This window comes from Megascapheus bottae, chromosome X, assembly GCF_031878675.1.
Source record: "Megascapheus bottae isolate mThoBot1 chromosome X, mThoBot2.hap1, whole genome shotgun sequence".
In the NCBI taxonomy this organism is placed as follows: Eukaryota; Metazoa; Chordata; class Mammalia; order Rodentia; family Geomyidae; genus Megascapheus; species Megascapheus bottae.
In genome coordinates this window covers 36,827,402-36,840,760 of record NC_143547.1, presented here as the reverse complement: position 1 = coordinate 36,840,760, position 13,359 = coordinate 36,827,402, and the positions used below count along the sequence as shown (strand labels likewise).

The 13,359-nt window shown below is 44.0% G+C and overlaps 1 protein-coding gene across 13 annotated transcripts in view; it reads right to left on the bottom strand.

Annotated features, from left to right (window-relative positions):
- The window catches only part of Huwe1 (HECT, UBA and WWE domain containing E3 ubiquitin protein ligase 1), a 168,241-nt gene extending 167,489 nt beyond the window's left edge, over nt 1-752 (bottom strand). For 8 of the 13 annotated variants that reach the window (XM_090326991.1, XM_090326998.1, XM_090327000.1 and 5 more), the window contains exon 1: nt 536-751. The gene's annotated coding sequence lies outside the window, so the exon portion shown is untranslated. Of the gene's footprint in view, nt 1-148; nt 259-535 lie in introns of those variants that run through there. The other 5 variants (XM_090326994.1, XM_090326999.1, XM_090327002.1 and 2 more) reach the window with 2 other exon arrangements.
- Between the last annotated feature and the right edge of the window lie 12,607 nt (nt 753-13,359).

Here is a 13,359-nt window from a genome sequence, read left to right as displayed (position 1 = left end):
GGTCATCTCCAGGGCTAAGAACGGAGGCAGGCTGGCAAAAGTGGTAGGGAGATGGAGACTAAGAATCGCTGGTTGGTCCCCTCTTTCCCACCTCCCAAGCTAACCATCAACCCCACTACCCTACTAACTCTGGACTCCCCTCCCGTACTTTCCAACCCGCCCACTGCGGCGGCAACACGAAGGCGTAGACCGATTGGTAGGGGCAAAAGGCAGGCCCACACGAGGCCAAGGCCCGGGAAACGGTGTCGCCAAAACGGACTAGAAACCGGATGGTCCTCGTTGCAGGTAGGATTTACTCGCACTTCAACGTTCCGCCATTCGTCACCCCGTTAACGTCAGGTATCTAAGGAGCGTCACAAACGCCGATAGCCAACACCTTCGTCCGGGTCCTAGCCGGATAGAGATCAGCCTCCGCCGCCATTTTAACGGCAGGCGGACCGACCCTAGTCACGGTCCCCCCCCTCACCCCCCTAGGTACCTCAACCACCACTAACCAATCCCACGAGGACGTAACACCGCTCCCGCGAGAACTCACCAGCTAAGAACAGCACCAGCAGAAGACACTGCTGTAGCGTTCGCGGTGCTGCAGTCAGTGACCGAACTGCTGCTGCTTCCACACGATCCCGCGGGAGCCTTGGCCCAACAGGCAAAGCCTGAGCCCAGCCCTTCCTAGACCCCTCCCCCAAACCAAAGCCGAGGTCGCTACCGCTCCGTTCTCACCCTACGCGAAGCAAAAAGCAAATGACGCACAATCTCACGAAGCACCTAGGGGCGGGGCCGACCTGCCGCCACCGGCACCCGCATGCGCTATGAGAACTATCGCGATATTACGTTTTGCTTCGACGAGACCTTCGAAATTCGCCGCAGGATGCCGCCCGCGCCTAGCTTTAGGAATCAAGATCTCGCGAGACCTAGTACAGACTCCTAAAAAGGAGAAAGGAGGGGCTTCGTGAAAATGACTGGGAGTTTTTCGGGGAAAGGGAGGAAGCTCCCGTCCTGCAGGGATCTCGCCTACCACGAGGTTTCCGACCCACTGCGGAGCTAGCTGCCAAACCTCGCGATGACACAGCTCAGCGCCAAATCTCGGCCATGTCCTGAAAACTGCCTCCGCCCCCGATCTAGGTGTCTAGAGCCTGCTTAGTGTCTGAAGAAAATTTAAAAAGTCAACCTGTTTATTGTCACGCTTCCCGGCAGGGCTGTACCAATTAGTCAAACTCCATTCTGGAAGGGGAGCAATAGATTTCCCATTGTTACTCGCCTCCAGGAATAACATTCTCCTTGACTAACACATTTAAAAAAGGTGTTCAATCTCACAATAAGCACGCAAATGCAAATGAAAGCAATGACATAACGTTTTTGCCCATTAGACTGGAGAAAATTTAAAAGATCTATAACATCCAGACTACTCGTCGCACTGCAGGCTTAACCTGGATCCATCTTAATCTAACCAAAGGGCCTCATAGCGTTAGTTCTACCTCCAAAGCTACCAGTTTTAACAACTGAAGCGTTTTACCTTGGCATAACCAAAAAGATCCAATAAAGTGTTTCCCCCCCCCCCAAACAAAGGATTCTGCCCTCAAAGGCAAATTCGAGCTTGGGGGAGTGGAGGTGACTGTTTGAATCTTTTAATATGGCAGTTTTTCCAATTCTAGCCAACAATATTTCTCCAACAAACCTTGATAACCAATCTGACTGGATCTGTGGGCTTTTCCATTCCAATGCATTGTTCTGTCCATTCCAATTTAAATAGCATTCCTTTAGAATACAGTTTAATAAATTCCCTCAGCTTTACTCATCTATAAAATTATTTCCTAAGTTATTTCTAACCATCCCCCATGAAATTTGGAATCATATTAAGTTTCAAAAACTTGATATATTTATTGAAATTGCATCAATTGTATAAATCAATATAGAAAAAACAGGCATCACAACAAAATAGAGCATTCTTATCCAAAAGCATGGTATCCCTTCTTCATTTATGTAAACGCTCTCTTACTGTATTACTTAATAAAGTTTTATAGTTTACTTTCAGGCATTCTTATTCATTTTTCTTGCCACTAAGATGGGGGGGAAACTTTTATTCCGTGTTAAATTTCCAAAATGCTTGTTGTTTATATACTAAGACTACTGATATTTGCCTATTCACGTGTCTAATCAAACAAAAATGTTCAGTTTTACTAATAAGAAAATACAAATAAAAACAAAGACATACGATTTTTGACCTTTATATTGGCCAAAATTAGTAAGATTGATGATAACTTGACACAACTATGGGGGAAAAAAAAGCAGTCCCGCAGGAAATTTAATGGTGTTCATTAGTATAGCCTTCAGGGAAGGCAATTTGGACAACTCTATCAAAATGCATAATACATACACACTTTGACCCAGCAATTCCTCTTCTAAGAAATTCTCCTATAGGAATACTCATACATGTGCATGCAACATACACAAACCCATTCATCAGGGCAATACTTGGCATAGTCCCTTCCTCCCCCCCCCCTCCCGCAAAGGGGAAACAAGCTGATGTACCACAACCAGGAAATGGTTAAATAAACTATAGTACAATCACACAATGCAATGAATGCATCGTTAAAAAAATAAATAACTGGGATACATTTGGATCCTGTCATATAGTAAGCTACAGCAGGTATACTGCTGAAAAATTAAAAGGTAATTAGACGAAATGAATATATGTGTGTAATCTATTATATATACAGAGAGAGAGAGCGAGAGAGAGAGCGAGAGAGAGAGAGAGCGAGAGAGAGAGAGAGAGAGAGAGAGAGAGAGAGAGAGAGAGAGAGAGAGAGGGAGAGAGAGAGAGAGAGAGAGAGAGAGAGAGAGAGAGAGAGAGAGAGAGAGAGCGAGAGAGAGAGAGCGAGAGAGAGAGAGCGAGAGCGAGCGAGAGCGCCAGAGCGCCTAGTAGTTACCCGGGAAGCCTGTCTGCCCGCCCCCCGCATTCTCTCTCCTCTGAGGCCACCTTCCTGGAACCCGCGAGAGAATCGCTGCAGGCCCGGTCCCAACTCCCTCTCTAGGGCTACTTGGCCATGGCTCAAGCCTGTACCTTGCATCCCCACTGTTGGTCGCTCTCTTGCCTTGCTGCCTGCCGACCGCTGCTGCTCCGTGGTCCCCGAAGATGCAGCTAGCTCCTGGCTGGCGCGGAGCGAGGCCTGGGAGGAGGGGGGGGGTGGGGGGAGGGGAGAAGAGGCGGGGTTCACCAAGGGTTGGGGCAGGCCGCCCGGCCCCTTCAAGCAGCCTTTCCCGCAGGTTCCCCTCCGCCCAACCTCTCCTAAAGCTGCCACCTCCGCGCCAGGTCCCGTGGGAACTGCCCTGCCTAAGAAACTGAAGACAACCAAGCAAAATTTGTGCCCGCCCCCACACGGGGTGGACAGCTCACCTCCGCCCGCAGTGGCTCTGCAGGACCCGCAGTAGGGTGCAGGGGTCCGCAGCTCAGCTCCAGCCCAGCTCCCCCACGCTCCTCTGCGGTCGAAATCCTCCCCCGCCCCCCCTGCGGCTCTGATCACACTTGATTTGAAGCTCCACCCCCCTCCCCACCCCCACACATTCCCCCCCTCCACCCCTCATGAAAAGCCCCGCCTCTGTCCCTTGGGAGGGAGCAACCTCCGCGGTGCAGCCAGGTCCCTTGCTTGAAGACCGCTTTCAAGCTACTCACGCATGGCCCAAGAAAGGCAACCTTAAAGGATAGTAGGATTTGCTAAGGAACTGGAATTTGATTTGAGCATAGTGGAAGCCGCTGCCAGACACAATATTTGATTTGATTTGCATTCTTCAAATTAAAGACTTGCCAAATGCCTGGAAGAATAAGAAGAATAAGGAATAGAAGGACAAATGGGCAAGCCAGGACATATTGTCCAGGGCAGGGGGCACCGAAACTATGGCGTTCACAGGGCAACACCTTAAAATGGCTCTGGCACATAGTAAGCCCTCAAATACTTGTTTTTTCTCCTTGGTATTGCCTGAGGTGGCAGATCAATTGTCAATGAATTTTCAGACGATCTGCGTTTGTAAATACATAAGAATACATTTTTTTTTTGTTAAAAAAAAAAAAGAAGATCAGGGCTTTGGCCTTGTGATACAGTACTTGCCTGGCATACACGAAGACCTAGCTTCAATTTCTCTGTACCACACACATAGAAAAAGCCACAATTGGTGCTTTTGCTCAAGTGGTAGAGCTCTAGCCTTCAGAAAAACCAAGGACAGTACCCAGGCCCTGAGTTCAAGCTCCAGGACTGGCAAAAAAAAAGGATCAGGTAAGGAACCTGTTAATCAGCTATATCTAGGGTACAAAATTGGACAATGACAGGACCGAGAACATTGATTTGCAACAGTAGATGCTTTTATAAAGTTTCATTTTTAACAAGTACTCATTTGATATTTTAAGGTAAAAATACAAACACTAACCAAAGTATCTAAACATAGAGAACATAAAAACTATATTTATACGCACCAGTTTTAATTTCAGCCTTGAATTTCATACCTTGAGTTGTAGATCTACTTCAAGAATTCATTCCATACCACCCATATGTAATACACACTACATATACTATGTATTACATATGTATATATGATGTATTAAGACACCCTTGGAGATACATTTTTTATCAAAGCATCTTCTCTCTTCACACACACACACACACACCCCTCTCCTCTGGGCATGGGGTTGAACTCAGGGCCTGGGCGCTGTCCCTGAGCTTTTGTACTCAAGGCGAGAGCTCTACATCTTGAGCTACACCTCCAGTTCTGGCTTTATGCTAGCTAGTTAAAGATATGGAGTCTTATAGACCTTTCTGCTTGGAGTCCACAACAGCAAGCCTACTCTGTTATTCTTAACCAGTGAATGTTCTCCTACTGGTTACAAAGAAATGTTACTTATTTAACCAAGACCCTATCTTTATGGCTTTTTTTTAAATGGCACTCAAATTTTAGCTCAGAACTTTGTCTTTGGTAGACAAACACTTTACTACTTAAACCATACCTCCAGCCTCAGTCTTTTTTTTAATCAATATTGGGGCTTGAACTCAGGAACTCTTGTTCTTAGTTGTTTTGCTCAAGGCTTCCAACTCACCATTTGAACCACATGTCCACTTTTAGGTTTTTGTTGGTTAGTTGAAGATAAGAGTTACTTGGATTTATATGCCCAGGCTGACTTCAAATTTTGATCCTCAGATTTCAGCTTCCTGAGCAGGGAGCCTTAGGTACCCAAACCCTGGCATACCAATCCATGAAACTTTTATCTATAACCAGTAAAACGCCTGAACTAGAGGTATGGCTCAAGAGTTAGAGCATCATTCTTTTTGTGTTGGGGGGGGTCATAGGGTTTGAACTCAGCCTGGGCATTGTCCCTGAGCTTTCAGCTCAAGGCTACCACCCTACCCTTGAGCCAAACCCCACTTCCCATTTTCTAGACATTAATTGGAGATAAGAGTTCAAGCCTCAGTACCAGCACCAAAAAAAAAAAAAAAAAGGAAGGGGCCGGGAGTTTGACCTAGTGGTTAAAGTGCTTGCCTAGCATGCACGAAGACCTGGGTTCGATTCCTTGGTACCACATACATAGACAAAAGCCGGAAATGGTGCTGAGGCTCAAGTGGTAGAGCTCTAGCCTTGAGAAAGTCCAAGGACAGTGCTCAGGCCCTGAGCTCAAGCCCAGGACTGGCAAAAAAAAAAAGGAAATAAATGAAAGCAGGTCAAGAATCCATGGCTAAGTGTTATATTTCTAGTTACTCAGGCAGCTGAGGTATGAAGATCACAGAAGCCAGCCCAGGCAGGAAAATCTGAGAGAATCTTATCTCTAATTAACCACGAAAAAGCCAGAAGTGGAGGTGTGGCTCATACAGTAGAGTATTAGTCTTGAGTTAGAAAAACCTATGGACCACAGTCTGGCTCTGTGTTCAAGCTCAAGCAACAGCAACAACAATGATACAAAAGAAAGGATAAAGAATTGACGCTGTGGGCTCAAGGAGTAGGGCAGTAGTTTTGAGCTGAATTGCTCAGGGACAGTGTCAAGACCCAGAGTTCAAGTCCCATGACAGGCAGAAAAAAGAAGAGTAAGAAAGTGTAAAGATAATTACATATTTTAAGTCTAAACAAAAAACATTACCATAGTAACTTATCAATGACATTAACATTTTAATTGCTACATAAAGCAGTGCTTCAGCATGTGTTTAAATTTAGAATTGTTCTCTTTTTCATATTTTAGAAAAATTGGGTAGGAGGGGCAGTTGCTGACAATGTGGCTTAGTGGTAGAGTGCTTACCAAGCATGTTTGAAGCCCTGGGTTCAATTCCTCATTAACACACTAACAGAAAAGGCCGAAAGTGGTGCTGTGACTCAAGTGGTAGAGAACTAGCTCCAGCAAAGAGAGGCTCTGGGAGTGATCCCAGACCCTGAGCTCTTTTTTTTTTTCGGTAGATCATGGGGCTTGAGCTCAGTCTAGAAGCTGTTCCTGACCTCTTCAGCTCAAGGCTATCGCCCTATTCTTGTGCCAAACCCCATTTCCCATTTTCTAGATGTTAATTGGAGAAAAGACTCTCAGGTCCTTTTGTGCCCAGGCTGGATTTGAACCTTGATCCTCAGATCTCAGCTTCCTGAGTATCTAGGATTACAAGCATAAGCCACCGTGCCAAGCTACCCTGAGCTCTTTCACTCAGGGCTAGTCCTCTCAGTACCACTTCTAGTTTTCTGGTGGTTAATTGGAAATAAGGATCTCACAGACTTTCCTTTCCTGCTGGCTTCAAACCTCAATCCTCAGACCTCAGCCTCCTGAGTATTTAGGATTATAAATGTGAGCAACCAGAACCAGGCTTTTTTTTTTTTTTATGTTGACCGTATAAGAATTTGAACTCAGGGCTGTGAGTTTGGCCTAGTGGTAAGGTGCTTACCTAGCATGCATGAAGACAGAGGTTCAATTGCTCCATACCACATAGAAAAGCTGGAAATAGTGCTGTGATTCAAGTGGTAGAACACTAGTCTTGAGAAAAGCCAGACAACACTCAGGCCTTGAATTCATGCCCCAGAACTGTCACCAAAAAAAGAATTTGAACTCAGGGCCTTGTACTAGATATATACGGATGTTAACATTTGAAATATACTTCCAACCCTTTTTTTGCCAGTCCTGGGCTTGAGCTCAGGGCCTGGGCACTGTCCTTGGACTTTCTCAAGGATAGAGCTCTACCACTTGAGACTCAGCCAAACTCCTGGCCCCCCAACCCTTCTTTTTTATTTAAAAATATATTTCCTAATTTCATATGAGTATACTACTGTAAAATACTCAACTCACATGTGCTACTTAATCTTGATTGCCATTTTGATTGAATTGAGAAGCCCTAGAAGATAGCAAAATATATTTCTGAGTGTCTGGGAGGATGTTTACAGAAGGGTTAAGTAAGGAGGGGAAATTCTCCCTGAATGTGTGTTGCTATCCCATAGGTTATGGGCCCAGATAGATAAAAGGGAACAAACAGAAGATTTGTTAGTATAGCCATTCTTGATTTTCTCTATTCCTGATAATGAGCTACTCTGGTCTACCATAACTTCCCTGTAATGAGACCACTGAAATTGTAAGCTAAAACAAATATTTCTTCATATAAACTGTCTCGCCCAGGTTGAATCTCAGCAATGAAAGATGTAATTGATACAGAAAACAGGTCCCAGACAAATGTGGCAACTGCCATGAGTGCCTGACCATGTACCGCAGAAGCCTTTGGAACTGATTTGTGCGAGGAAGTTTTAAACATTTGGAGATGGACCCTAGAAGGCTGTAAGCAGAACTTAATGGCCAAATCTGGTGGGAACTCAGAAAACCAGATGCTGAGAGGAATACAGATAGTAATGACTACTCGTGAGATTTCAGATGGAAATAGGGACTCTTCTGGGAATAGAACTAGACACTATTCATGTCATGTGCTGGCAAAAAAAAATTGTCTAAAGTCAGGAACAGTGGCTCACGGCTGTAATCCTAGATACTCAGGGAGGCTGAGATCTGAGAATTGAGGTTCCAAGGAAGTCCGAGCACTAAAGAACCTGAGTCTCTTTATCTCCAGTTAACCTAAAGAAAATGGGAAGTGGGGCTTGGCTCAAGCTGAAGAACTCAGAGACAATGCCCCGGGCAAGTTCAAGCCCCATGACCCACAAAACAAATAAACAAACAAAAAAGAATAGATGTATTTTTGCAAAGGAAGAACACTTGTAGATATTTAACCAGTACAGGTATATATTTGTTTTGCAGAAATTAATGCTGCTTAGAGATTCACTTTACATACTTTTATATTTTTGTGCTAAATATATTTTCTGTTGATCTATAGAATGTTCTGTACAAATCTGTATGATTGTACTGTTATATATATGCGCATATATATATATAATCTGTATTAGCCATGTAAATTTGACCATGTTAAAAATACTATCTTTGAGCTCAGCATGTAGCTCATGCCTGTAATTGTAGCTACTCAGGAGGCTGAGATCAGAGGATCGAGGTACAAAGCCATCACCGGTACTAAAACAGGTGAGACTCTTATCTCCAATTAACTACCAGAAAAGCAGAAGTGGTGCTGTGGCTCAAGGGGTAGAGCACTAGCCTTGAGCTTTAGAGCTCCGAGACAGTGCCCAGGCCCAGAGTTCAAGCCCCAGGTCTGACAAAAAAAATGCTATCTTTGTATGAGAAAGGGAAAGTGGAAGAAAGTGAAGAAAAGGGTGAGATTGTCCAAAAAGAAATTGTACTCACTACCTGGCTTATGTAATAGTAACCCCTCTGTACAATGTGTTAATAATAATAAAATTATATTTAAAAATCAACCCTGCTGGGTGTGGTGGCTCACGCCTGTAATCCTAGCTACTCAGGAGGCTGAGATCTGAGTATTGCAGTTCAATGTCAGCCAGGCACTAAAGTCCGTGAAACTCTTTTCTCCAATTAACTACCGGAAAACTGGAAGTGGAGCTGTGGCTCAAGGGGTAGGGTGGTAGCCTTGAGCTGAAGAGCTCAGAGACAGCACCTAGGCCCAGAATTCAAATCCCATGACTGATTAAAAAAATCAATCCTTCCTAAAATATGGCGTAACACAAAATGAACCCTACTTTGTTTCCTAAAAAAAAAATTGATTGGGGGTTGAGAATGTGATATAGTGTGCCACATAGTGGTATATTGCTTGCCTAGCATGTATAAAGCCCTGGGTTTGATTCTTCAGTATCATGTAAACAGAAAAAGTCAGAAGTGGTGCTGTGGCTCAAGTGGTAGAATGCTAGTATTAAGCAAAATAAGCTCAGGTACAGTGCCCAGACTCTGAGTTCAAGCCAAGGACCGGCAAAAAATAAATAAATAAACAGAAACAACAACAAAAAAAAAACAAAACAAAACCAAAAACCACCAGAATAAGGAGCCAGGTGCTGGTGGTTCATTCCTGTAATCCCATCAACTCAGAAAAATGAGGATCCTTATTGGAAGCCAGCCTGGGCAAAATAGTCCCTGTAAGATTCTTATCTCCAATTAACTACTCAAAAACTGGAAGTGAAGCACTGGCTCCACTAGTCTTGAGCAAAACAACTCAGGAACAGTGCTCTGGCCATGAGTTCAAGCCCACAACTGACAAAAACAATAACATAAAACAAAACAAGACAAAAAAATCTAAGTAAGGGGAAACTGTTAAGTATTTATTCTTACTTTTTTTTTGCCAGTTCTGGGGCTTGAATTCAGGGCCTGAGCACTATCCTTAGATACTGTTTGCTCAAGGATAGTGCTCTGCCACTTGAGCCACAGCACCACTTCCGTCTTTTACTGAGTATGTGGTACCAGTGAATTGAACCCAGGGCTTCATGCATACTAGGTGAGTATTCTACCACTAGGCTACACTGACCCCTACTTCATTGTGTGTGCGTGTGTGTGTGTGTGTGTGTGTGTGTTTTGCTGTGCTTGAACTAGGCCTGAGTGTTGTCTCTGAGCTCTTCAGCTCAAGGCTACTGCCCTACCCCTTGCGCCACAGTGCCATGTCCCCTTTTCTGGTGCTTAATTGAAGATCATTGGAGATAAGTCTCAGGGACATTAGTGCCTGCACTGGCTTTGAACCAATATCCTCAGATCTCAGCCTCCTGTGTAGCTAGGATTACAGGAATGAACCACCTCACCCGGCTTTCATTTTTGTTTTAAATTTTGTATTTTCAACACTGGTCATGTAATTTCCACAGAATTTTTTTTGTGGTGCTGCAATGTAACTCAGGGTCTCATGCATGGTAGGCAAACACTCTACTACAAAACTACATCTCCAGTTCTATGTTCTCATTACTTTGTCATACAATGCCTCCAAACAATAATTGAATAGTTGAAATTGATTAATAACAGCTTTATTTATCCCCTACCTGCTTATCTTGTCCAAATTTGGCATCTCAACTCTAAGCATTTAGGAAGAGAGGAAAGCAGCCAAGAGAAAATAATAAAACCATCTCTATTCACAAATATTATGATTGTTTACATAGAAACATCACAAGATAACACACAAACACACTTAGAAGTTACTAAAGTTGCAAGATACAATGTTAACATAGTGAAATCAATTACCCTTTCTATAAACTAGCAATGAGTAATACAAGTTTTTGTGCTAGTCCTAGGGCTTGAACTCAGAACATGGGTGCTATGCCTGTGCTTGTTTTGTACAAGGCTAGAGCTCTTCCACTGGAGCCACAATTCTACTTCTGTCCTTTATGGTTATTTTAGTGGAGATAGGAGTCTCATGGACTTTCTTGCCCTGGGCTGTCTCGGTTCTCAGCCCCCCTGAGTAGCTAGGATTACATGCATGAGCCCCTGGCACCTGACAGAAGCTTGTATTTTGTAGACTGTGTGTGTGTGTGTGTGTGTGTGTGTGTGTGTGTGTGTGTGTGTGTGTGTGTGTGACAGAGAGAGAGACAGAGAGAGAGAGAGAGAGAGAGAGAGAGAGAGAGAGAGAGAGAGAGGGAGAGAGAGAGCACTAGGGCTTGAACTCTGGGCTCAGGCGCTGTCCATTAGCTCTTCAGCTCAAGGCAACCACTTGAACGCAGGACACCACTTCCAGTTTTCTGGTGGTTAATTGGAGATAAGGGTTTCATGACCAAGCGTGGTGGCTCACACCTGTAATCCTAGCTACTCAGGAAGCTGAGATCTGAGGATCCTAGTTCAAAGCTAGCACGAGAACTAAGAAATCCAGGAGACTCATCTCCAATTAATCCCTAGAAAACTGGGAAGTGGGGCTGTGGCTAAAGGGGTAGGGTGGTAGCCTTGAGCTGAATGAAGAGCTCGGGGATAGTGCCCAGGCCCAGAGTACAAGCCCCATGATGGACAATTAAAAAAAAAAAAGAATCCCAGCTCACAAAGTTTGTCCTATATGAGAACAAAACTTAGGTCTCTGTTAGGGAAAAAGGAAGTAAGAAATGGCCATTAACAAGAGTGTCCAGGGGCTGGGAGTTTGGCCTAGTGGTTAAAGTGCTTGCCTAGCATGCATGAAGACCTGGGTTCGATTCCTCGGTACCACATACATAGAAAAAAGCCAGAAGTGGTGCTGAGGCTCAAGTGGTAGAGCTCTAGCCTTGAGAAAGTCCAAGGACAGTGCTCAGGCCCTGAGCTCAAGCCCAGGACTGGCAAAAAAAAAAAAAAGAGTGTCCATAGTCATCCATGCAAAACAACCATCACCATAACAATATGGTCCCCGATGAGGTTTGCTTTGAGAAACCCTAGCAAATTCCATACAATCATGAATTCAGATCGCAAAACAGGTTCTCCTTTAGACTTTATTTCAACATTCACCTGGAGTTCTCGCATCCTTAGCAGGCAGAGTCCGAAGTAGTCAGGTGGTCAGGTGCAATTGTGCTTCTCTGAAAGTCACACCAGAACTATTTCCTAGCTGGTCCCACATTAATTGTGTGTGTGTGTTTTTTAAAACATATCCCAGAGTTGTTCCTTTGAAAGCTATGATTGGTCTACATCTGCCTATCCTGCTTACAACAGATAAAAAAAGAGAGCAAAAATCAAAATCTATTCTACACACTAAATTAGGCACAGCCAATCACTTGCCTGTGGTGATTTACTCTGGGGCCTATGGCAGCCGCATTCAATTGTATTTTTTTTAGCTCATTCTACAAAATGAGAAACATATTTGATATCACAAATCACTATACATTCACATATACAAACAAGTAGTTTCATAAAACAGTATTTGTGTTTACTATGAAAATGTACTCCCTTAAAGAATTTTTGTGCTTGTCTACCAGGTACAAGGCTCTGGGTTCAATTTCCTGCCCTGCAAAATGAATGAATGAATGAATGAACAATGCCTTACAGGTCTCCTTCTTTCCTTCCTTCCTTTCTTCCTTCCTTCCCTCCCTCCTTCCTTTGTTCTTTGTTTCTTTCTCTCTCTCTTTTTTTGTTGGTTGTGGGGTTTGAACTGGGCCTAGATGCTGTCCTTGAGCTCTTTAGCTCAAGGCTAGCACTCTACCACTTTGAGCCACAGCACCAATTTTTGTCTTCTGGTGGTTAATTGGAGATAAGAGTTTTGTGATTAAGCTGCCCTTGAACCGTGATCCTCAGAACTCAGCCACCTGAGTACCTAGGATTACAGGCGTGAGCCACTGGCATCTGGCTTCTTTTCTTTGTTGTTATGTATTTATTTAAAAATTTGTCAGTATTATGGCTTGAAGTTTGAGTCACTTGGCTTGAGCAGCACCACTTAGCTTGGAACCAATATCGTCAGATCTCAGCTTCCAGAGTAGCTAGGTTGTGCCTAGCTATTTACAAAAAATATCTTTGCTGGGCTCACGCCTGTAATCCTAGCTACTCAGGAAGCTGAGATCTGAGGATCAAGGTTCAAAGGCAGCCTGGGCACAAAAGGTCCTGAGACTCTTACCTCCAATTAACCACTGGAAAACGGGAAGTGGGGCTTGGCTCAAGGGTAGGGTGGTAGACTTGGGCTGAAGAGCTCAGGGACAGTATGGTCAGGGACAGGAGGAGTTCAAGCCCTAAGACACCCCCAAAATTATCTTTAAGTAGTTGTACAAAGGAAGTGACATATAACGAAGCAGTTTATGAATACAATGTATTTTGATCATTATCACTCAGTCAACATTCTTACTTCCCTCTGACCCACCCCCTCCCTTACTTTTCTTAGTTTTGTGGTAGATACAATGAATTATTAACTGCATTCTCCCACCCTTCCCCACTTCATTAATTTTCCCCTCTCCCTTTGGTCCCACCTTCCCTCTTGGATGTAGCCATTTCTGGTGTTGATTTTGCTGGGCTTTCACTTTGTCTTTCTAAAATATTATCCTATTTGAGCTCCCCATAGATTCTATTATATTTCAGTTAATTCGCTTATAGCCACTTGCATACCA